At 47.4% G+C, this 25,809-nt stretch overlaps 1 pseudogene; it reads left to right on the top strand.

Moving 5' to 3' along the window:
• Positions 1-596: 596 nt before the first annotated feature.
• Positions 597-1,561, top strand: LOC100997307 (annotated as a pseudogene).
• Positions 1,562-25,809: the final 24,248 nt, after the last annotated feature.

Genomic DNA, 25,809 nt, shown 5'->3' with positions numbered 1-25,809 from the left:
TAGGGCAGGGGTAAAATGCTGCCAGTCTCTTTGCTAAAACATAACAAGAGTCACCTTTCCTCCAGTTCCCAGCAAGTTCCTCGTTTCCATCTGAGACCACCTTAGCCTGGACTTTATTGTCCATAATACTATCACCATTTTGGCCAAAGCCATTCAACAAGTCTCTAGGGAGTGCCAAACTTTCCCACATTTTCCTGTTTTCTTCTGAGCCCTCCAAACTGTTCCAATGTCTGTCTGTTACCCAGTTCCAAAGTCGCGTCCACATTTTTGGGTATCTACAGCAGTGCCCCACTCTACCAGTACCAATTTAATGTATGAGTCCATTTTCATGCTCCTGATATAGACATACCTGAGACTGGGGAAAAAAAGAGGTTTAATGAACTTACAGTTCCAAATGGCTAAGGAGGCCTCGCAGTCTTGGCAGAAGGCAAGGAGGAGCAAGTCACGTCTCACGTGGATGGCAGCATGAAAAAAGAGAGAGCTTGTGCAGGAAAACTCTGGTTTTTAAAACCATCAGATCTCATGAGAGTCATTCACTATCAGGAGAACAGTGCAGGAAAGCCCTGATCCATAATTCAATCACCTCCCAACAGGTTCCCCCCATGACATGTGGGAATTATGGGAGTTACAATTCAAGATGAGATTTGGGTGGGGACACAGCCAAAGCATATCACTGCTGTCAAACAAAGCTGAGAGATTTAATTGCTAAAGAAACAACAAGCCCTTTTTAGATTCAGGCAGTTTATTACTGACAGAAATAGCAGATTGGCAAAGGTGCCAGCGCCCTGTGCCCATTTTCCCACCAGACAACACTAAAACAAAAGAGACCAGGTGATAATGCAACATGGGTGATGGGAGCTCTGTTTCTGCAGAGCCAGTTTCACACTAAGCAGTTTGATGGGTTGCTGGGGGTGGGGTAGGGACAGATATAGCCTCTTTGCCTAATTGTGCCCTAGCATTGCCCAGTCATTGCATAGGCTGCTGGAGCCATGAAGATTTGAACTTTGGAGCATCTCTTTGACCACCCATGAGAAACTGTTACAATAGCTGCAATGCAGAAATACCCAAACCCTATGAACTTGAGTGTAGTTGGAGTTGATGTGTTAGACAGACATACAGATCCCTCTGAAAAGTTGCGCAGCCACAGACTTAGCACAAATTGGGAACTACCTTCCATTGTGAAGTCTCTTATTGGTGCAAGAAACAACACATTTGTGTAAGAACATTTGGTAGTTGATCCTGTAGAGAAAACAGTGGAACAGGAATCTACCAATATTTCATTTACAAACATATTTTAAGTAGGTGAGAGGCTTATATACAAGTCACATCCTCAGGACCCAGAAAAAATCCTATTTTGACTCAGGAAGCCATAAGCACTGTGAAAGGAGTCAGCCTCGGCAATTACTTTGCAGGACTGATGGCAAGTATGTTATCTCCAAATGCTAATAAAGGGCAAGAAACAGAGGAATGCAGGCCAGGCGTGGTGGCTCACGCCTGTAATCCCAGCATCTTGGGAGGCCGAGGCAGGTGGATCACCTGAAATCAGGAGTTCAAGACCAGCTTGGCCAACATGGTGAAACCTCGTCTCTAATAAAAAGACAAAAATCTGCCAGGCGTGGCAGAACATGCCTGTAATCCCAGCTACTCAGGAAGCTGAGGCAGGAGAATCACTTGAATCCAGGAGGCGGAGGTTGCAGTGAGCCAAGATCATGCCATTGCACTCCAGCCTGGGCAACAGAGTGAGACTCCATCTCAAAAACAAACAAACAAACAAAAAAGGGCGGGTGCAGTGGCTCACACCTGTAATCCCAGCACTTTGGGAGGCTGAGATGGGCGAGTCACCTGAGGTCGGGAATTTGAGACCAGCCTGGCCAACATGGAGAAACCCCATGTCTACCAAAAATACAAGCCGGGCATGGTGGCCGGCGCCTGTCGTCCCAGCGACTCGGGAGGCTGAGGCAGGAGAATGCCGTGAACCCAAGAGGCAGAACTTGCAGTGAGCTGAGATCACACCACTGCACTTCAGCCTGGGCAACAGAGTGAGACTCCATCTCAAAAAAAAAAAAAAAGAAGAAGAAGAAGAAGAAGAAGCAGAAGAAGCAGCAGCAGCAGAGGAAGGACTGGGTAATATATAAATTAAATTCTGAGACTGGTCAGGCTGGCTGGGCACAGTGGCTCACACCTGTAATCCCATCAGTTTGGGAGGCTGAGGCGGGTGGATCACCTGAGGTCAGGAGTTTGACACCAGCCTGGCTAACATGGAGAAACCCCATCTCTACTAACAATATAAAATCAACTGGGCATGGTGGCACATGCCTGTAATCTCAACTATTTGGGAGGCTGAGGCAGGAGAATCGCTTGAACCTGGGAGGCAGAGGTTGCAGTGAGCTTAGATCGTGCATTGCACTCCAGCCTGGGCGACAAGAGCAAAACTCCATCTCAAAAAAAAAAAATTCTGAGACTGAAGAATCGATGGCCTTAGCAACAGGAAGCATAAGGACTCTGATGGCAGCAGCAGCATATGTGGAGAAATGATAATGAAATTTGCCCAGCAGTTTGAGGATTTCATGCTAAATGGTTTTATAGTAGTTTTATACCTTCAAGTATCAGAAAGAGGGGCATTTCAGGGTAGAAACTCTTCCATCTCACCATAGCCTCTGAGGAAGACAGGGAGATGGGAGAAATGGCCTGGCAGTATCTCCTCACAAGCCTCTCACTGTCTCATGTTCTGGGAGCATCATGAGGCAGTTTACCAAGACTTAGATCAACCGAGGTTAAGTCCTTTCTATGCGGTCTATATGGATACATGCAAGGTCATTAGGACACCTCACAGAGCAGTTTCCCTACTACTGCACTTCCTGACCTTTTTTAAAAAAATTAATTTATTTTTTTCTTTGAGATGGAGTCTTGCTGTGTCACCCAGGCTGGAACGTAGTGACACGATCTCGGCTCACTGCAACCTCCACCTCCCAGGTGCAAGTGATTCTCCTGCCTTAGCCTCCGGAGTAGCTGAGATTACAGGCATGCGCCACCACACCTTGCTAATTTTTGTATTTTTAGTGGAGGGGGGGTTTCACCATGTCGGCCAGGCTGGTTTTGAACTCCTGACCTCAGGCCAACCTCAGCCTCCCTAAGTGCTGGGATTATAGATATGAGCCACCGTGCCCAGCGTGACCTTTTTTTTTTTTGAGATGGAATGTCACTCTGTTGCCCAGGCTGGAGTGCAGTGGCATGATCTCGGGTCACTTCAAGCTCTGCCTCCCAGGTTCATGCCATTCTTCTGCCTCAACCTCCCAAGTAGCTGGGACTACAGGCGCCCGCCACCACGCCCAGCTAATTTTTTTGTATTTTTAGTAGAGATGGGGTTTCACCATGTTAGCCAGGATGGTCTCGATCTCCTGACCTCATGATCCGCCTGCCTCAGCCTGCCAAAGTGCTGGGATTACAGGCGTGAGCCTCCGCGCCCGGCTGTGACCTTTTTTTTTATACAGCCAGTTAAGAACTCTTTTCAAAATACAGTCCACCCCATCAGATGCTTTAATTAAACAATTTTTTTTTTTTTTGGAGACAGGGTCTTGCTCTATTGCCCAGGCTGGAGTGCAGTGGTGCAATCTGGGCCCCCCACAACCTCTGCCTCCCAAGTTCAAGTGCCAAGATTCTTGTGCCTCAGCCTCCCAAGTATCTGGGATTACAGGCACACACCACCACTACTGGCTACTTTTTGTATTTTTAGTAGAGACAGGTTTTCACCGTGTTAGCCAGGCTGGTCTTAAACTCCTGCCCTCAAATGATCCACCTGCCCCAGCCTCCCAACGTGCTGGGATTATAGGCATGAGCCACCCCGCCCAGCCTTATACAATTTTCTTAAATTTGTTCTAGGCAACATAGATCCAACAGTTAAATTTAGAGCAATCGCTAATTGAGAATTCTCAGATGAAGATTCCCTGCTGGTCAAGCTGAAGGTGGCTATAGCAGTCTGCAGACAAGAGCTGAGAGAGATCAATGGTCCCTCCCTGGCTTTTGTCTTCCCCAGCAGCCAAGGTTGCTGCTGTCCTGCCACAGCCATGCTTGGCATGAGCAGTACCCCTGACAATTATGTCATCCTTTACCAGTCCTCCCCATGTCTCGCTCACACCATATGCCCAGATTTGTTCCCAGGTGGCTCAGCAGTTTCTTCCTAACATAACTGGAGCCACCCTAAAACATCTCCCACCACCTGACATGTGGGCCACACTAGGAACACTTTAGAGCTGTCATCTCATATTCATGATCCTTATCATCGTTATCTATAACTGCCCAAATCCAGAAAACTTAGCTGGACAGCAAAATAAACTCTATGTTAGAGTCTCCCATTCCCTGGCTCTTCTTTGCTGCTCACAAATTCCAGTGGCCCAGTTTCCCACGGGAGAGCTGGAAGAGCAGAGGATTGAGGAGGTTTAATTACATAGCTGATTTGCCAAGACTGGCCAGGTCCGGTGGCCTAACTATGAGTCCCTGCATTCCCTTTGTTACTCAACTATGTAGTTAGCAGTTCAGGCACATGTGGTACGTTCCCTTGGCTTCATGTCCTAGAATTGCTAGAGCTAATTTGTAGACCCAGTCTTGACTTGTAGATGGATTGCCATGCCCTGTGCAATGGTGTATCCAGGTGGCTATGATCCTTACCTAGGAAGCTCAGGTCAAATCAGCTCATTGATTCCATTGATGTTTATTCTCAAAGGACTTTTTTCCACAGGCATCACATGGGTCATGAATGGAAGACATGGGTCTTGTGTAATTTGTTGCCATAATGTTTGTCTCCACAAAGCTTGAGACTTGATCATCCAGTTTTTCTGCAACCAGCCACCAGACTATAATGTCCACTCATTGGTTAATGTCATCAGTCAATGAAAATAAAACAAGGTACATTTTGGAAGCCTCTTTTAGAGCAAGCACCATAATTCACAACTCTGCCCAGTGAGCAAAAGTTCCTTTTTCTGTGTATGGCTTAAGTAGTTTTGAAGCTGCACAGCTGTAGTAGCCAAGTGCACTTGCACATTTTGGAAGCCCTTTTAGAGCAAGCACCATAACTCACAACTCTGCTCCAGTGAGCAAAAAAGTTCTTTTTCTGTGTGTATAGTTTTAAGTAGTTTTCTTTGAAGCTGCACAGCTGTAGTAGCCAAGTGCACCTCTGTATTTAGGACCCCAAGACCGCCTCCCAGGTTTGATTATCCACTGAAAGGACTGACAATACCGCATACAGGCATACTCACAACTAAGATTTATTACAATGAAACGACATACAAAACACAGTCTGCAAAGGGAAAAGGCATGTGGGCAAAGTATGGGGAATAACGGCCTGCAAGATTCCAAGAGTCTTCCAGTGGAGTCACCGCGATAGGACAAGCATAAGTCTCCCATCAACACCTATGCCTTTCACTATGGGCCCTCCTAATTTAGGGTTCTCACTGAAATCACCAAGGCAGTTCAGTCCTTGGTTTCAGAGGCCACCTGGGACAGTCATCCCAAACAGTTTGATTTCTTACCTATGACATCAGCTTCATGAGTATGGACAGCATCTGTAGGCATTCTGCAGGAAAGGGCAGGTGGCAGGTTACTTACCCCCTCCTAGGCAGTGTGGTCAGGTTGAGCATAGGCTCAATAGTTAGTTTTAATTCAAAGCATTCACAGCAGCTTGAAAAGACAGCACAATGGAGTTTTCTTTCAGGAAGCGGAAGGCTTTGTTCTGAAAACAAAGACCATTACCACCCTTCACCAGCCCTCCATCTCCCCAGGTGCCCGGATTTTGTTTTTTCCATTGTTACAAAAATCAGTTGCATTCCGGTCCAACAATCAAGACATTTAAAATCATCTCCACTCGCCGGGCGCTGTGGCTCGCCTGTAATCCCAGCACCAGAGGCCGAGTATGGTGGGATCAATGAGGTCAGACTAGTCCTGGTTAACATGGTGAAACCCCACTTACTGTATCGAAGCAATCTCAGCCGGAGCGGAGCGCCAGAAGTCCCCAGTTACCGAGAAGAATGGCGTGAACCCGAGGTGGGAGCTTGCAGTACGACTGCCACCACTGCACTCCAGCCTGGGCGACAGAGCAAGACTGCCTCAAAAAAAAATCATCTCCCACTCTTTTTTCTTTTGAGACAGAGTTTCACTCTTGTTGTCCAGGCTGCAGTGCAGTGGCACCATCTCGGCCCACAGCAACCTCTGCCTCCTGGGTTCAAGCGATTCTCCTGCCTCAGCCTTCCCAAGTAGCTCACCTCGGCCTCCCAAAGTGCTGGGATTACAGGCATAAGCCACTGCGCCCGGCCATTAAAATCATCATCTACTCTTATCCAGACTTTTCATCTGAAAGGGTTGTATGCAACAGCCACAAAAGCATTTTCACAGAAAAACATTTTAATACAGTTTAACCAGAAAGACACATCATGTTCAGAATTATTCAGTAAAAAAATTCTTAAATTAAAAATTAAAAAAAAATTTTTTTAATTTTTAAACATTTAAAAAATAGGGGCCGGGCACAGTGGCTCATGCCTGTAATCCCAGCACTTGGGGAGGCTGAGGCGAGCAGATCACCTGAGGTCGGGGGTTCGAGACCAGCGAACATGGAGAAACCCCATCTCTACTAAAAATACAAAATTAGCCGGGCGTGGTGGCGCATGCCTGTAATCCCAGCTACTCAGGAGGCTAAGGCAGGAGAATCACTTGAACTCAGGAGGCAGAGGTTGCAGTGAGCCGAGATTGCACCATTGTACTCCAGCCTGGGCAACAAGAGCAAAACTCTGTCTCAAAAAAAAAAAAAAATGGGTTTACACAACTTTCCACTTCTTTTTCATCCTGATCACTTATCCAGGTAGCAGCCTTGAAGTGATCAATCACTTTCTCGGGACAGCTGCATTTAATCACTAAATTAAGGTGACTTAGTAAGTTGTGTGTGTCAGAGGCATTTGAACCAGACCAACTCCATGTTGAATAGGGGCTGGTAAAATAAGGCTGAGACCTACTGGGCTGCATTCTCAGAGAGTTAACGCATCCTAAGTCACAGGATAACATAGGAGGTCAGCACAAGATATAGGTCATAAAGACCTTGCTGATAAAACAGGCTACAGCAAAGACGCCGGCTAAAACGCACCAAAACCAAGATGGCAATGAATGTGACCTCTGGTCGTCCTCACTGCTACCCTCTCACCAGCGCCATGACAGTTTACAAATGCCATGGCAACATCAGGAAGTTATCCTATATGGTCTAAAAAGGGGAAGCATAATCCACTCCTTGTTTAGCATATCATGAAGAAACAACCATAAAAATGGGCAACCAGCAGCCCTTGGGGCTGTTCTGTCTATGGGGTAGCCATTCTTTTATTCCTTTACTTTCTTAATAAACTTGCTTTCACTTTATGGACTCGCCCTCAATTCTTTCTTGCGCGAGATCCAACAACCCTCTCTTGGGGTCTGGACTTGGACCCCTTTCCTGTAACATGTATACCAGGAGAACGGAAGTAGAGACAAGGTATCAGTTCACTGTTGCAAACTGCATCTAATACCAAAAGCCAAATGCAAGAAGCCAGCACCAGTAAGATGGCCCTGAGACAGGGTCCAGAGTCTGATCTCTCAGTACTGGGTGGAAGGGTCACACTTGCCGAGATGTGCCCTCCCACAGTGTGCAGCTTTAGCAGGAATCATTACTTAGAAATGCAAACAGTCTCTGTAACAGAAACAAAGAGCCAATGAGCAGATCAATTTCAGATGGTCCCATCAGAAATAAGCCCTTTTCTGTAGGCAATTGTGACCTAGCTGGTCTGGCCAGCATCCATGATGTTTTCCCAACTTTGTCTTTCAAGTCTTAAATCTGCAACTGTCCCCGAGCCTGAGTTTTGTTTTTTAAGCAGAGCAACTTTGTCAAATTTGGTTTGTCTTAGCTAACTAACAGGCAAGCCAGCCCAGAAAACTGGTCAGTTACAAACTTTCTCTGAAAATAAAACAAAACTGGATGAGGTCTCTATCTTCTTTTATGTCCTTGGGAGCGTGACCTTGTAACCATGTGGTGGTACTTTCTTCTTTTTTTTTTTCTTTTTTTGGGAGACGGAGTCTTACTCTGTCACTCAGGCTGGAGTGCAATGGTGGGATCTCAGCTTACTGCGACCTCTGCCTCCTGGTTTCAATCTATTCTCCTGCCTCAGCCTCCCCAGTAGCTGGGACTACAGGTGTGTGCCACCATGTCCAGCTAATTTTTGTATTTTTAGTAGAGACAGGGTTTCACAATGTTAGCCAGACTGGTCTCGAACTCCTGACCTCAAATGATCCGCTCATCTCAGCCTCCCAAAGTGCTGCAATTATAGGCATGAGCCATCATGCCCAGCCACCACGTGGTGGTACTTTCTTTTGGTCTCTGCCATTTTACAATAGTGGGCCGGGTTCAATCCTGGCTTAGGAAATGAGTACTTTCTGATTGATATCTGTGTGACCTTTACCATTTGTTGATTCTCTTCCCCTATATGAACAATGTCTGGCTTCCCTTCTTAACCTTCTTAAATTTTTCTTTCTGGCTGGGTACAGTGGCTCACGCCTGTAATCCCAGTACTTTGGGAGGCTGGTCTCCAACTCCTGACCTCAGGTGATCCACCCACATCGGCCTCCCAAAGTGCTGGGATTACAGGCATGAGCCACAACCCCTGGCCTCATTCTTTTTTTTTTTTTTTTGAGATGGAGTCTTGCTCTGTCGCCTGGGCTGGAGTGCCGGGGCATGATCTCGGCTTACTGCAAGCTCCACCCCCCAGGTTCACGCCATTCTCCTGCCTCAGCCTCCCGAGTAGCTGGGACTACAGGTGACTGCCACCACACCTGGCTAATTTTTTGTATTTTTAGTAGAGATGGGGTTTCACCATGTTAACCAGGATGGTCTTGATCTCCTGACCTCATGATCCTCTCACCTTGATCTCCCAAGTGCTGGGATTACAGATGTGAGCCACCATGCCCGGCCCTGGCCTCATTCGTTGATCTATTTGATTTTAGGTGGTTTGGTTTATGGGGACCCTGGGTGAAGAGCATACTCCAAACTGTTAGTATTATCCTCCTGATAGTAATAATAATAGTCTCCCTGGTGCACTGTATTCTCCCAAAGGTTTTAGATGTTTACATGTAGCCATCTCTAGAATGTCAAATTGTCTCTGTTCAACTAGAATGACAAGAGCTGAAAGAAATGTGTGACCATGAGGACACCGTAATCTATAAATGACACACTGAGACCGGAAACCCAAAATGATGGTAACAGAAAGTGGTGCTAAGGCCCTAAGTTTTGGTCACACTGTCACCTAAGTGAGAACCTGACCAAAAAGGGGTAATTTTTTTAAACAAAAATATGGCAGGCCATTGTTTTGGACTGAGCTCATGCGCTAGGCCCCAACAAACCAAACCAAACAAAAATGGAGTTGCTCGTGTTAAATGTGACATAATCAAATTAAGACTTTAAGGAAACACATAGATCCTAGAACAGACCAGGTTTTGTTTTTCTCCTGTAAACAGGATGTTCCAGTGTAAGGAGGTACCCTCTACTGAGTCCTTGTTCCCACCTTGCAAAGCCCACAGTGTTCTGTTTCCCAGTGAGTTTCAATACCAAATAAGTACATTTATGATGGTGATAGTGACATCAACGACTCAAGTTCTGGTCAATCTCTAAAAATTGAGAAAATGACCAAAAGGGGGTAATTGTTAAAGCAAACTAAAGATGACCTGAGAAGGACTCTGTACTTCTGTATTTGAGTCCTTGTGGTCAAACTGCAACCTAACTAAACAGGTAGACAAGATTGAAAACTAGCCTTGGCCTATCCCAGCAACCACACTTCAACCATCATACACTGCGGAGTGTTCAAATTGTGTTCAAATAAGACAAACGCAGAGCTGTAACCAATCCACTTAAGGACCTCACCTCTGATTTCTGTAGTCACTTCTCTTTTTTGTCTGTAAATTTGTTCTGACCATGAGGCATCCCTGGAGTTTCTCTGAATTTCTGCTGTGATTCTGGGGACTACCCGATTCATGAATCATTCATTGCTCAATTAAATTATTATTACTTTTTTGAGAGGGAGTCTCGCGCTGTCGCCCAGGCTGGAGTGCAGTGGCCGGATCTCAGCTCACTGCAAGCTCCGCCTCCCGGGTTCACGCCATTCTCCGGCCTCAGCCTCCCGAGTAGCTGGGACTACAGGCGCTGCCACCTCGCCCGGCTATTTTTTTTGTATTTCTTAGTAGAGACGGGGTTTCACCGTGTTAGCCAGGATGGTCTCGATCTCCTGACCTCGTGATCTGCCCATCTCGGCCTCCCAAAGTGCTGGGATTACAGGCTTGAGCCACCGCGCCCGGCCTACTTTTTTTTTTTTTTTTTGAGACGGAGTCTTGCTCTGTTGCCCAGGCTGGAATGCAGGGACGTGATCTCGGCTCACCACACCCGACCTTCTCTTTTATTTATTTATTGATACGAAGTTTTGCTCTTGTTGCCCAGGTTAGAGTGCAATTTCAGCTCACTGCAACCTCTACTTCCCAGGTTCAAGCGATTTTCCTGCCTCAGCCTCCCACGTAGCTGGGATTATGTGCCTGGCTAATTTTTGTATTTTTAGTAGAGATGGGGGTTTCTCCATGATGGCCAGGCTGGTCTCGAACTCCTGACCTCAGGTGATCCACCCACCTCGGGCCTTCCAAAGTTCTGAGATTACAGGCATGAGCTACCACGCTCGGCCGTGTACTACCATCTGATACGTATAAAGGACAGGTGTGAGCCACTGTCCTGGCTGCAAATTGATATACTTCTAAATAATAGTCTAATTTTGAATATATTGAAGTACATTATGCTTTTTACAAATATAAAGAATCGGACTAGGCATAGTGGCTCACACCTATAATCCCAGCACTTTGGGAGGCCGAGGCAGGAGGACCATCTGAGGTCAGGAGTTTGAGACCAGCCTGGCCAACATGGCGAAATCCCGTCTCTACTAAAAATACAAAATTAGTCAGGTGTGGTGGTGCATGCCTGTAATCCCAGCTACTCAGGAGGCTGAGGCAGGAGAATTGCTTGAACCTGGGAGGCAGAGGTTGCAGTGAGTCCAGATTGAGCCACTGTACTCCAGCCTGGGAGACAGAACAAGACTCCATCTCAAAAAAGAAACCCAAAAACCCATAGGTGGATAAAAAGATTAAGGCAATTCTTTTAGTAGTGCAAACATGATTGTCAGTGATGAATGGCACCTTGGGAGGTAACCTCGGAGGAGGAGGAGGTATTGATGGGACCACTTGCCTAAGAGTGGAGGAAAGCAGTGCGGAGGGTGACCATGGTAACCAAAGAGAAGCGGAGAAGGCGAAGGTGTTTCCAAGACAGGAGAGCACTGTGGTCTTGAAGCATTCCCTGGTGAAAGTGGTTGAGGAGACAGCTTTGAGCTGCTGGCAGCCAGACGTGTTATCACTGACTTAGCTGGCCAGAAGGACAGGGAAAGAGAACTTGCTGACAGTGGGACTGATTGAGCGAGCAGTCTCGGGGGGCACAAAACTATTAGAGATTCTTGATTACATTGAGTCAGCCAAGAAAACCTTCAAAACATTTACACTTCAGACAAATAGAGAATCTCGGAAGTCTCTCTGAACCTATTCTGGTTTGAGGGGCTGACCAGTTTTAAAAACAGAATCTGGGCCGGGCGCAGTGGTTCACACCTGTAGTCCCAGCACTTTGGGAGGCCGAGGTGGGCAAATTGCCTGAGAAGTTCGAGACCAATCTGGCCAACATGGTGAAACCCCATCTCTACTAAATATACAAAAAAAATAGCTGGGTGTGGTGGCATGCGCCTGTAATCCCAGCTACTTGGGAGGCTGATGCAGGGGAAGTGCTTGAACCAGGGAGGTGGAGGTTGCAGTGAGCCGGAATCGTGCCACTGCACTCCAGCCTGGGCAACAGATTGAGACTCTATCTCAAGGAAAAAAAAAAACAAAAACCATCTCTACTAAAAATATTTTTAAAATTAGCCAGATGTGGTGACAGGTGCCTGTAATCCCAGCTACTTGGGAGGTTGAGGCAGGAGAATTGCCTGATCTGGGAAGACAGAGGTTGTAGTGAGCCAAGATGATGCCATTGCACTCCAGCCTGGGCAAAAAGAACAAAACTCATCTCAAAAAATAAATATAAAAAAGAGAGAATCTGTGACATACGACAGAGAAGATGGATAATTAGTCAACAAAAGAAACATTATACAAGGCAATTACCACTATCCAGAAAAATATCATAAAGGTTGATAGGCAAATCTCTGATACTAGAGCAGAAACAGAGAAAGTCACACATACACTAGATGCACTCCAGCAAGAGCCCAGTGTATTCACCCTCAGTTGCTACAAGTCAAGGTCGTCCCTTCTGCACCACCTCCAAACACACTGCTCTATCCCTCCAACATGCTACCTGGTGGAACATAGTCACAACAGCCTTGGCCTTGATCTTCCTCAAGGATAAGTGGATCACATTAGATTTTTTAAAACAAAGAGGCATAGGGAGATTTGACTCCAAAAGAGGAAGTAGGAGATGTGATGATGAAAGCAAAAGATTTTTTAAAAATTTTTTTTTTTTTTTTTTTTTTTTTTTTTGAGATGGAGTCTCGCTGTGTCGCCCAGGCTGGAGTGCAGTGGCCGGATCTCAGCTCATTGCAAGCTCCGCCTCCCAGGTTTTTACGCCATTCTCCTGCCTCAGCCTCCCGAGTAGCTGGGACTACAGGCGCCCACCACCTCGCCCAGCTAGTTTTTTGTATTTTTTAGTAGAGACGGGGTTTCACCGTGTTAGCCAGGATGGTCTCGAACTCCTGACCTCGTGATCCGCCCGTCTCGGCCTCCCAAAGTGCTGGGATTACAGGCTTGAGCCACCGCGCCCGGCCTGAAAGCAAAAGATTAAAACAATGTGAGGAAGGTGTCATGACCCAAGAAATGAGGAGAGCCTCCAGAAACTCGAAAAGGCAAGGAAATTGATCCTCCCCCACAGCCTCTGGAGGGAGTGCAGTCCTGCCAACACCTTGATTTCGGCCCAGTGAAACTCATTTTGGACTTCTTTCAGAACTGCAAGACAATAAATTTATGTCATTTTAAGTCACTAAATTTGTAACAGTGGCAATAAGAAAGTAATACACCCAGTGGCCAGACACTGTGGTTCACGCCTATAATCCTAGCACTTTGGGAGGCCAAGGTGGGCAGATCACGAGGTCAAGAGATCGAGACCATCCTGTTCAACATGGTGAAACCCCATCTCTACTAAGAATACAAAAATTAACTGGGAGTGGTAGCACATGCCTGTAGTCCCAGCTGCTCAGGAGGCTGAGGCAAGAGAATCGCTTGAACCTGGGAGGTGGAGGTTGCAGTGAGCCAAGATCACACCATTGCACTCCAGCCTGGGCGACAGAGCAAGACTCTATCTCAAAAAAAAAAAGTAATATATCCAGTTTACTTCTTTCTTGGATATACCATTTCCATTAAAAAATGATGCTTGCTGAACATTACCTCCTTTGTTGATGTTTTCATTTTTGATCCATCCAAAAATGGACATGTCAGAATATAACAATACCTGCTGATGCTTTGTTAGCTTCTAAGTGTCCAAAAGCACTCACTAACAAGCCAACAATTGCTGCTTAAATGGAGTATACCAGGCAGCAGTGTCAGGCAAATGCTGTGCCCAAAACCCCATATGGTACTTACTGCCTATTGCCACAGGCTCCAGTCAACATAACTGTCAGTCACCATCACTTGCAGATGAAAAGGCTCACTAAAACTGTTTCAAATGAGAGGTCAGTCTCAACAGCCTGCTGGATAGTTCCTTAAGCACTCCTCTTTCTTCTAGCTCCTTCATCAGTATAGTGATATTATCCCCTCTCCTCCCTTCCTTCTGGCATCCTGTACTGTTTTATTAGCATGAAGGTAAGCTCTTCATACTAATATTCATCCCACAATCACTGTTTTGATTATGGCATTTCCCCACTGGGAACATTCCTTACAATCAAAAGAAGTGTTATACATACTTAACACTTCTGTTCTTACAATATATTCAGCAGTATCAGTTACAACCATTTGGGTATGTGAACTGTTCACCAAATAAAACATAATACAGTAAGTTTCAAGGGCCACAATGCTATGGCCTCTTCTACTACAGACAAAAATATTAATTTTGGCAGGAGTTGGAAATCTGGCAGGTCATGGTAGCTTCATCAGAAACATGCAGTCCTTTCCTTTGTAAGAGGCGTCAGTTCTTAGACTGCTGGAGGGCTTCAGTGTAGTAAATCTATCCACCTAGTCCCCATTCTTTTTTTTTTTTTTTTTTTTGAGACGGAGTCTCGCTCTGTTGCCCAGGCTCTCTTCAGGGAGTGCAAGGCAGTGCAGAAGACACCAGCAGTGGGGTTGACTGGAGCAGAGTGGACATTTCTTTCCTTAACGGAACAGAGGTCAGGGTAAGAGAGAGGAAGAGATCAGCGGGTGTGACAGGAGCAGTTCCACACCAGAAAGCACAGTGTTGGACTTACTTTCAGATTTAAGTTGCCTTCTGCTCAGCATCTACAAACTTTTTTTTTTCTTCTTTTTTTTTTGAGGAGTTTTGCTCTTGTTGCTCAGGCTGGAGTCCACTGGCGTGATCTTGGCTCACTGCAAGCTCCGCCTCCCGGGTTCACACCATTCTCCTGCCTCGGCCTCCCGAGTAGCTGGGATTACAGGCGCCCACCACCACACCCGGCTAATATTTTGTATTTTTAGTAGAGACGGGGTTTCTCCATGTTGGGCAGGCTGGTCTCGAAATCCTGATCTCAGGTAATCCACCCACCTCGGCCTCCCAAAGTGTACGGCACCCGGCCAAGCATCTACAAACTTTTACAACTAAGACACCATCAGGCAGCTGCTTCAATCCTACCACTGTAAATCTCTTGTTTTTTGAGTTTTGTTGTTTTTGTTTTTGTTTTATTTTTGTTTTTGAGACAGTGTATTACTCTGTTGTATATCACTCTGTTGCCCAGGCTGGAGTGCAGTGGTGCGATCTCAACTCACTGCAACCTCAACCTCCTGGGCTCAAGCGATCCTCCCACCTCAGCCTCCGAAGTAGCTGAGACCACAGGTGTGTGCCACTACACCCAGCTAATTTTTTTAAACAATTTTTGTAGGCCAGGTGCAGTGGCTCATGCCTGTAATTCCAGCATTTTGGAATGTGGAGGCAGGCAGATCACCTGAGGTCGAGAGTTCAAGACCAGCCTGACCAACATGGAGAAACCCCATCTCTACTAAAAATACAAAATTAGCTGGGCACGGTGGTGCATGTCTGTAATCCCAGCTACTCTGGAGGCTGAGGCAGGAGGATCGCTTCAACCTGGGAGACGGAGGTTGCAGTGAGCCGACATCGCACCATTGCACTCCAGCCTGGGAAACAAGAGCGAAACTCCATCTCAAAAAAAAAAAAAAAAAAAAAATTGTAGAGATAGTGTTTTGCCATGTTGCCCAGGCTTGTGTCAAACTCCCGGGCTCAAGTGATCTGCCTGCCTCAGCCTCCCAAAGTGCGAGGAATACAGGCGTGAGCCACCGACCCCAGCCTCTAAATCTCCAAATATTCGCTGACGGGTAGTATGTACTATCAGATCCTGGGAAATCTTTTCATTTCATCTAACCCAGCCCACACAGTCTAATAACAACTAGGACACTGGGAAGAAACTTAATCCTCCCAATTCACTGCTTAGACAAGAGCATGCGCTACAAGATCCCGGGGAGTCTTATCATGGCCCTTAATCTGGCCCGCATCCCTCTTTCTTCCAAAAAGTCTTTGTGACCTTACCAGGCTCAGGTTGGATGCCAAATTTGTCAAGGCGACCAGAGTTGTCCAGTAATAATATCTAGGTTGTTGGGGAACCAGCATGGAGCAGTTCCTCTATAACTACAAAAACAAATTCTAATTTGTAATTGGATTTAAACATTCCTTTTAGGCCAGGCACAGAGGCTCATGCCTATAACTCCAGATCTTTGGGAGGTCAAGGCAATAGGATTGCTTGAGCCCAGGAGCTCAAGACCAACCAGGGCAGCATAGTGAGACCCAATGTCTACAAAAATTAAAAAATGGACCGGGCACAGTGGCTCACTCCTGTAATCCCAGCATTTTGGCAGGCCAAGGTGGGCAGATCACAAGGTCAGGAGTTTGAGACCAGCCTGGCCAACATGGTGAAGCTCAGTCTCTACTAAAAATACAAAAAAGTAGCCGGGTGTGGTGGCAGGCACCTGTAATCCCAACTACTCAGGCAGCTGAGGCAGGAGAATTGCTTGAACCTGGGAGGCGGAGGTTGCAGTGAGCCGAGACCATGCCACTGAGCTACAGCCTAGGCAAAAGAGAGAGACTCTGTCTCAGGAAAGAAAGAAAAAAAAAAAGAGGGCCGGGCATGGTGGCTCATACCTGTAATCGCAGCACTTTGGGAGGCCGAGGTGGGCAGGTAGCTTGAGGCCAGGAGTTCGAGACCAGCCTGCCCAACATGGCAAAACCCTGTCTCTACTAAAAATACAAAAATTAGGTTGGTGGCGCATGCCTGTGGTCCCAGCTACTTGGGAGGCAGAGGCACAAGAATCGCTTGAATCTGAGAGGTGAAGGTTGCAGTGAGCCCAGATTGCGCCACTGCCCTCTGTCCTGGGCGGGAGAGAGAGAGAGAGACTCTGTCTCATAAAAAAAAAGAAAAAAGAAAAAAAAATTATTAATTTAAAATTAAGAAAAAAAAAAAAGAAAAAGGCCAGGCATGGCGGCATGCACTGGTAATCCCAGCTACTTGGAAGACTGGAGTGGGAGAATCACCTGAGCCTGGGATGTTGAGGGTGCAGCGAGCTGTGATTGCACTGCTGCCCTCCAGCCTGGGCAACAGAGACCTTGATTCTAAAAAAATAAAAATAAAGAAATTAACATTGTTTTAAGTGTGACAGAACCACCAACTATGCAGAAAGTGCCCTGGATTATGTTCAGAGCAGCACTCACCTCCAGCTGCTTCTTCAGTTCTCTTCCAGGGCAGCCTATAGTGCTTCATCAAACATCCTTTAGCCTCTTCCACATGAATGCAGAACACTCCAACTGTTCAATAACCTTCAGGTCACAGACCATCATGTCAGCTGTCTGTGGAGTGAAGGGATTGTATTTGTCCTTGGTTAAGTTTCTCAGTAGTGCAGGGTTATACTTCTGAGATCGATTTCAGTTCCAAGAAACAATGAATCTTCAAAATGGTGAATTATCTCAGGTACCCACTTTTCACATTTTCAAATGAGGACCGAAGACCACTAGAAGATAAACTATAAGGCCAGGGGCAGTGGCTCACGCCTGTAATCCCAGCACTTTGGGAGGCTGAGGTGGGCAGATCACCTGAGATTGGCAGTTCGAGACCAGCCTGACCAACATGGAGAAACCCGGTCTCCACTAAAAATAGAAAATAATCGGCCGGGCGCGGTGGCTCAAGCCTGTAATCCCAGCACTTTGGGAGGCCGAGATGGGCGGATCACGAGGTCAGGAGATCGAGACCATCCTGGCTAACACGTTGAAACCCCGTCTCTACTCAAAAAAATACAAAAAACTAGCCGGGCGAGGTGGCGGGCGCCTGTAGTACCAGCTACTCAGGAGGCTGAGGCAGGAGAATGGTGTAAACCCGGGAGACGGAGCTTGCAGTGAGCTGAGATCCGGCCACTGTACTCCAACCTGGGCGACAGAGCCAGACTCGGTCTCAAAAAAAAAAAAAAAAAAAGAAAATTATCTGGGCGTGGTGGAGCATGCCTATAATCCCAGCTACTTGGAAGGCTGAGGCAGGAGAATTGCTTGAACCCAGGAGGCAGAGGTTGCCGTGAGCCAAGGTTGCAGTGAGCCAAGATCCCGCCATTGCACTCCAGCCTGGGCAAAAAGAGCAAAACTCGGTTTCAAAAAAAAAAAAAAAAGATAAACTATAAATATTAATACATCTGGCTGGGCATGGTGGCTCATGCCTATAATTCCAACACTTCGGGAGGCCGAGGCGGGCAGATCACCTGAGGTCAGGAGTTCGAGACCAGCCTGGCCAGCATGGTGAAACCCCATCTCTACTAAAAATACAAACATTAGCTGGGCGTGGTGGCAGGCAGCTGTAATCCCAGCTACTTGGGAAGCTGAGGCAGGAGAATCGCTTCAACCAGGGAGGCGGAGGTTGCAGTGAACCGAGATGGTGCCATTGCATTCCAGCCTAGGCATTAGAGCAGACTCCGTCTCAAAAAAAAAAAAAAAAAAATAATACATCTGATTGTGGATAGCTGTGGGGGTCATTCTGTCATAATCTTTTTGCCCTGCAGGACTGAAAAGTGCAAGATTATATGGCTCTCACCAATAACTGTGACTGCATAGTTGTCAAAAATCACTGGTACATCTGTCAGGGCAAACTGTTAGTAATGAAAAATAAGAAAAAAGGACCGGGTGCAGTGGCTCATGCCTGTAATCCCAGCACTTTGGGAGGCCAAGGTGGGCAGATCACCTGAGATCAGGAGTTCGAGACCAGCCTGGCCAACATGCTGAAACTCCATCTCTACTGAAAATACAAAATTAGCTAGGCATGGTGGCAGGCGCCTGTAATCCCAGCTACTTGGGAGGCTGAGGAAGGAGAATTGCTTGAACCCGGGTTGCAATGAGCCGAGATTGTGCCATTGCACTCCAGCCTGGGCAACAAGAGCTAAACTCCCGTCTCAAAAAAAATTAATAAAACAAGAAAAAAAAATCATTCGTACATATTCAATTTGTTTATTGTATAGGATATCAATACATATATTACCAACAGCTTCATTATTCACAATTGTCTGCATGCTGAAATATTTTTCAATCCATTTTAAATATTCCAAGTTTGATTTTGACTTGGCATTTCCAACCAGCTTTAAAGACCTAAGTATTTTTCTCAGCTTGAGGGGTGCTAGCAGGAAAGGGAGTGAAAGAGTGTTCAGGCCCTCATAGTTGGGCTCTCACAGTTGAGATGGTTCAAATTGACTAGATGGCGGTAGTGGGTAAGATCGCCTGCCAGGAAGTACTGTAACCCAGGGTCCCCAGGTTTTCAGGTTTTTGGGTATACAACGTGGAAATATTGTAACCCAGGGCCCCGGGTTTTCAGGTTTTTGGGTATGAAAAAATACCCACTTGAAACTGTTGAAACTTGAGTGTTGTTTCAAAAAGTTCCAGGAAGAAGCCGAGCCTCAGCAAAACAAAAACCAGCTGGATCCAGAGATGCCTGAGACGGATATGAAATGTGGCTCTTATTACCATACTAAAAACCATCGCCCAGGTGCTATAACTGGGGTCCGCTCACCTGCCTGACACAGTGAGGTTGTGCAGCAGTAGAAAGGAAGGCATGTATTTCTTTTTTGTTATTTTATTTTTGGAGACGGAGTCTTGCTCTGTTGCCCAGGCTGGAGTGCAGTGGTATGATCTTGGCTCACTTCAACCTTCACCTCCTGGGTTCAAGTGATTCTTCTGCCTCAGCCTCCAGAGTAGCTGGGACTAGAGATGCCAGCCACCACTCTCAGCTAATTTTTGTACTTTTAGTAGAGACAGGGTTTCGCCATGTTGGCCAGGCTGGTCATGAACTCTTGGCCTCAAGTGATCCGCCCACCTTGGTCTCCCAAAGTGCTGGGATTGCAGGTGTGAGCCACTGCACCTGGCCTTGTTTTTTTTTAATGTTTTGTTTTGTTTTGAGACAGGGTCTCATTCTGTTTCCCAGGCTGGCGTGCAGTGGCATGATCATTGCTCACTGTGACCTCAACCTCTTGGGCTCAAGCAATCTGCCGGCCTCTGCCTCCCAAGTAGCTGGGACTACAGAAGTGCACCATCATGCCCAGCTAATTTTTAAATTTTTTGTAGAGGCAGGGTTTTGGCATTTTGCCCCGATCTCAAACTCTTGGGATGGAGTAATCCTCCCACCTTGGGCTCCCAAAGTGCTTGGGATGAGAGGTGTGAGCCATCATGCCCAGCTGAAGGCATCTATTTGCAAAGATGCACACCAAGGAGGACAAGGCAGCTCATGCTCAAATCCTGACCTCGCTGATGCCTTGCAGTTTTCTTTTCTTTTCTTTTTTTTTTTTTTTTAAAGGCTGGGGTAAATTTCAGGAAAGCCAAAGTTACAGGCAAAATTGTAAATCAATAGATGGAGGTTACACTGTGGTTTTGGCCTAAAAAGGCAGGATATCTTGAAATAAGGGCTTACCGTCATAGGTAGATTCAAAGATTTTTTTTAAAAAGGCAGGATACCTTGAAATAAGGGCTTACAGTCATAGGTAGATTCAAAGATTTTTCTCATTTGCAGTGGGTTAAGAAAGAGAAGCTTTGTTTAAATTTTGGGGTCCGCAGAAGAGAATGTTAGCTCAGGATTGTAGATGTGACTCCCTCCAGGCCCCTCAGAAAGAAATTTTCAACAAAGAACAGTGGTCAGAGTTCAGTCTTCAGTTCCCCCTTCTCTGAGATCTAGGTGCCAGCAGATCCATTCAGTAGGGGTCCAGGTTTCTGAAAAACAACTGAAGGACCTATGTTAAAATGTTATTTTTCATCTCTACAGAAAACCAAATATCCCGTGATTTTAACTTCCTTGGCTATCATTTTAAGCTACTATTACCTTTTTATTAAGTTACTTATTTACTCTCAGGGCTAGCTATGTGCCGGTAATTTCTCTTGAAAGAACTCGGGCCATGTGGCTCAAGCCTGTAATCCCAGCACTTTGGGGAGGCCGAGACGGGCGGATCACGAGGTCAGGAGATCGACCATCCTGGCTAACACGTGTGAAACCCCGCCTCTACTTCAAAAATACAAAGAGGAAGAAGTTAATTCAAAGACTTTTTAGAGGTCAAGGGGAGACGGAGCCTCAGGACTAGTTGAGGCAGGAGACGATAGTGAGAGCCCGCTATTTGCCTCCAGCTCAGGCCGAGACTCCGCCTCAAAAACTAGCCGGGCGCAGGCTGGCGGTTTCTGTAGCCCAGCTACTCGAGGCTGAGGCAGAATGGCGTGAACCCGGGGGCGGAGCTTGCAGTGAGCTGGAGATCCGCCACTGCACTCCAGCCTGGGCGACAGAGCTGACTTCCGAAAGAAAGAACTCAAGACTTTGCTTTATTTTTTTGAGACGGAGTCTGTGTCACCCAGGCTGGAGTGCAGTGGCACGATCTCGCTCATCAAGCCCGCCTCCCAGGTTCAGGCCATTCTGCCTCAGCCTCCGAGTAGCTGGGACTACAGGCCTCACCACCACGCCTCGGGCTAGTTTTTTGTATTTTAGTAGAGACGGGTTTCACCATGTTAGCCAGGATGGTCTCGGGACCTCCTGACCCGTGATCCCTCCGCCTCGGGCCTCCCAAAGTGCTGGGATTACAGGCTTGAGCCACCATACCGCCGACTTTGTTTTATTTCTATTAGATACTCAGCAAGCTCTTAAGAGTTCAGGCTGTTTTGTCTCAGTTGTTTTGAGGGTGCCGAGATGGCAGAGTCGAGATCGAGACATCTCTGAAGCACACGGTGAAACTCCTTTCTACTAAAAATACAAAAAAACTAGCCGGGTGAGGTGGCGGGCGCCTGTAGTCCCAGCTACTCGGGAGGCTGAGGCAGGAGAATGGCGTAAACCCGGGAGGCGGAGCTTGCTGTGAGCTGAGATCCGGCCACTGCACTCCAGCCTGGGCGACAGAGTGAGACTCCGTCTCAAAAAAAAAAAAAAAAAAGAGGGGGTCCCTGCCCTGTCTCACAGGGAGGAGCTTCTTTTTCGCCATTTTCTTTCTCTCTCTCTCTTTTTTTTTTTTTAAATAGGGTGGGTCTCCCTATGTTGCCTAGGCTGGTCTTGGGTTCCTGGCCTTTAGCCACCCTCCCTCATCAGCCTTCCAAAGTGCTGGGATTACAGGCGTGAGCCGTCCCTCCTTCCCTGCCCTCCCCACCCCTTCCCTCTCCTTTCCTTTCCCTTTCTTTCTCTCTCTCTCTCTCTTTTTTTTTTTTCTTTTTCTTTCTTTTTTTTTTTGAGATCGAGTCTTGCTCTGTCACCCAGGCTGGAGTGCAGTGGCCGGATCTCAGCTCACTGCAAGCTCCTCCTCTCGGGTTCACGCCATTCTCCTGCCTCAGCCTCCCGAATAGCTGGGACTACAGGCACCCGCCACTTCGCCCGGCTAGTTTTTTGTATTTTTTAGTAGAGATGGGGGTTTCACCGTATTAGCCAGGATGGTCTCGATCTCCTGACCTCATGATCCGCCCGTCTCGGCCTCCCAAAATGCTGGGATTACAGGCTTGAGCCACCGCGCCCGGCCATTTTTTTTTTTCTTTTATGAGATGGAGTTTCGCTCTTGTTGCCGAGGCTGGAGTGCAATGGCGCAGTCTTGGCTCACAGCAACCTCCGTCTCCCGGATTGAAGCGATTCTCCTGCCTCAGCCTCCCTAGTACCTGTGATTACAGGCATGCGCCACTACGCCCAGCTACCTTTGTATTTTTAGTGGAGACGGGGTTTCTCTCCATGTTGGTCAGTTTGTTCTCGAACTCCCGACCTCAGGTGATCCGCCTGCCTCAGCCTCCCAAAGTGCTAGGATTACAGGCATGAACCACTGCACCCGGCCTTATTCGCTATTTTCTATGCATGCGAGGTATGTAGAAACATGATGGAAAACTGCACCAGCACGGCTTTTGCTCCACCTCTACATACGACTCGACCTAATAAAAGCAATGTTTTCACCTTTGTTCAGGGAGGCACTGCTTTAAGAATTACCCCCAGTGTTTTCCTTACTTGTTGCAAGTAGTAAGATCCCCTTGTCAAATCCTTGGTTGTGGTCACTGTACTGTCACCGACCAAGTAAGCAAACTCATCCACTGGGTGAGGAATAGTCCTGCAAGAAAGTCTTGGCAGGAGGGACAAAGGTCAGCCAAAGGCTCACTCCACCACACCCACAGTCTCAACAAGAATAGGGAACACAAGAGGAAACTGCCTTACTAGCCCTTGCTTTCCCTAACTGTGGCCTCCGGAATCCGGTGTGGAAGACTCGTGCAGAAACTGCTGAGACCCTTCCCTATTCCCCGTCGCGGTCCACCTTACCCCAATGGCAACTTTCTGGCCGGGCAGGTCAAGAGCCCGGCTAAAAAGGTGAGAGGCAATACAGGCAATGAGAGTGTAAACCGCCAGATTACTACTGTCAGTTACGAAAAAAAATGGTCCTCTGGAAGCGACGTTCTCTGTACGTCAGGTAACAGGCTGCAGGAAAGGTACACTAGGGCGTATCACGTGATCGTCAACCGCTGGGGCTAGCGGGCGCCTAGAACCCGGCGGTCGTCCATGGCCAGGAAGGTTCCAGTCACCTTCCTCTCTCTAATGCCATCCTTCTCGCCTCACCTAAGCAAGCGCCACCTTCTCGCAGCTTCCTGCCCCCTAAAGCCTAGGAAGTCTTGGCCTTCCCAAGGTGGGGAAACCGAGGAACGGACGTGAAGGGTGTTGTGGGACGCGCGGCCGTGGAGCTGGATTGCACCGAGTCCCAGCGCGCATCCGGGCTCCGGGAGTCAGAGACGGCACCGAGCACTGGGCTACATCCGAGCTCAGGGCTCCGCGGGTCCGGTGGCCTCTTGTTTCACCTTCTTGCTCTTGGGCCATCTTCCCTAAGTGGGAAGACCTGGGTTTTGCTAATCGGTTACCCGAGACCTTGGAGCAACGGCCGCCTTTGTTTGCAAAACGCGCCTCATTTTGTGGCACCCGCCCTGCGCAGGTGGAGCCTTTAGATGGGGACACCTGGACGAGGCTCCGATGGGCAATGGGGGCTGGAAGTTTGTCAGCAGCACGGACATAGGTCGCCCTTCGGCCTGAAATTGGCGTAACTAGGACGGTGGGTACCTCCTGGCCCCAGACTGTTTATCAAAGCAAGCTTGCTGCAAGCTGTTGTAGATGAGCTTTAACCTCCGCTGGTCGGAGGTGCTCTGAAGAGCTTCGGCTTTTTATTTTATTTCATTTCATTTCATTTCATTTTTTGAAACAGAATTTCGCTGTCGCCCAGGTTGGAGTGCAGTGGCGCCATCTCGGTCACTGCAACTGCAGCCTCCTGGGTTCAAGTGATTCTCATGCCTCAGCCTCCTGAGTAGCTGGGATTACAGCCATGTGCCATCACGCCCACCTAATTTTTGCATTTTTTGGTAGGAACGGGGTTTCCCCATGTCCAGGCTGGTCTCAAACTCCTGGCCTCCTGTGATCCACCCGCCTCCGCCTCCCAAAGTGTTGGGATTACAGGCGTGAGCCACCGCGTGAAGGGGTGGCCTGCCCCTCCACACCTGTGGGCGTTTCTCATTAGGTGGAAGGAGAGACTTGAGAAAAGAAATGAGACAGGAGACAAAGTATAGAGAAAGAAAAAGTGGGCCCAGGGGACCCGCGCTGGCACCGGTCTCTGAGTTCCCTTAGTAATTTTGATAATTATCTTTACCATCTTAAAGATAAGGGAGTGGCAGGACAATAGGATCATTTTAGGGAGAAAATTAGCAGTAAGACATATGGACAAAGATCTCTGTGACATGAATAAGTTCAAAGGAAAATGTTGTGCCTTGATACGCATATGCAAACATCTCCATAAACCTCTCAGCAGCATTGCTCCAGCCAGTCTCGCCAGCAAGTCCCACCTTATGCCCTAAGGCAGTTTTCTCCTATCTCAGTAAACAGAGCATACAATCGGGTCTCCCACCGAGATGTTCCATTGCCCAGGGACGGGCAGGATTTTTAACCAGCAAGCTGCCTTCAGGCACTTGTTTAACAAAGACACATCCTGCACAGCCCCAAATCCATTAAACCTTGAGTCACCACAGCACATGTCTCTTGCAAGGACAAGGTTGGGGGTAGGGTCACAGATTAACAGCATCTCAAATACAGAACCAAATGGAGTCTCTTATGTCTGCTTCTTTCTATATAGACACAGTAACAGGCTGATCTCTCTTTCCTTTCCCCACAACTGCGCCCAGTCTGGAAACTTTTTTGTTTTTTTTTTTTGAGACGGAGTCTCACTCTGTCACCCAGACTGGAGTGCACTGGTGCTTCAGCGGGTGCGATCCTGGCCCATTGCAACCTCCGCCTCCCAGATTCAAGCATTTCCCCTGTCTCAGCCTCCTGAGTAGCTGGGACTACAGGTGACTGCCACCACACCCGGCTAATTTTTGCATTTTTAATAGAGACGGTGCTTCACCTTGTTGGTCAGGCTGGTCTCGAACTCCTGACCTCAGGTGATCCACCCACCTCGGCCAGCGCTCCCGGCCTTCAAAACACTTTTTTTTTTTTTTGAGGCGGAGTCTTGCTCTGTTGCCCAGGCTGAAGTGCAGTGGCAAGATCTCCACTCATTGCAAGCTCTGCCTCCCGGGTTCACGCCATTCTCCTGCCTCAGTCTCCCAAGTAGCTGGGACTACAGGCGCCCTTCACCACACCCGGCTAATTTTTTTGTATTTTTAGTAGAGACGGGGTTTCACCATGTTAGCCAGGATGTCGTTCTCCTCACCTCGTGTGATTTGCCCGCCGGCCCCCCCCAAAGTTGGGGGTACAGGCTTGAGCCACCGCGCCCGGCCTCCCTATTTTTTAAATGTTTAAAAATTTAAGATTTTTTCCTAATTCTGAACATGATGTGTCTTTCTGGTTAAACTGCATTAAAATGTTTTTCTGTGAAAATGCTTTTGTGCCTGTTGCATACAACCGTTTCAGATGAAAAGTCTGGATAAGAGTAGGAGATGATTTCAACGGCCGGGCGACATGTTTACTCTGTTGGAAGGACACGTGGGAATATAATGAAGCCAAAAATATGGGGATATTGCAAGTTAAAAATATGGTTTGCCCTCTATTCTTT

Source organism: Papio anubis, chromosome 13 (assembly GCF_008728515.1).
Source record: "Papio anubis isolate 15944 chromosome 13, Panubis1.0, whole genome shotgun sequence".
Lineage (NCBI taxonomy): Eukaryota > Metazoa > Chordata > Mammalia > Primates > Cercopithecidae > Papio > Papio anubis.
Note: the sequence above shows the minus strand (reverse complement) of the source record. Positions and strands in the feature narration are given on the sequence as shown.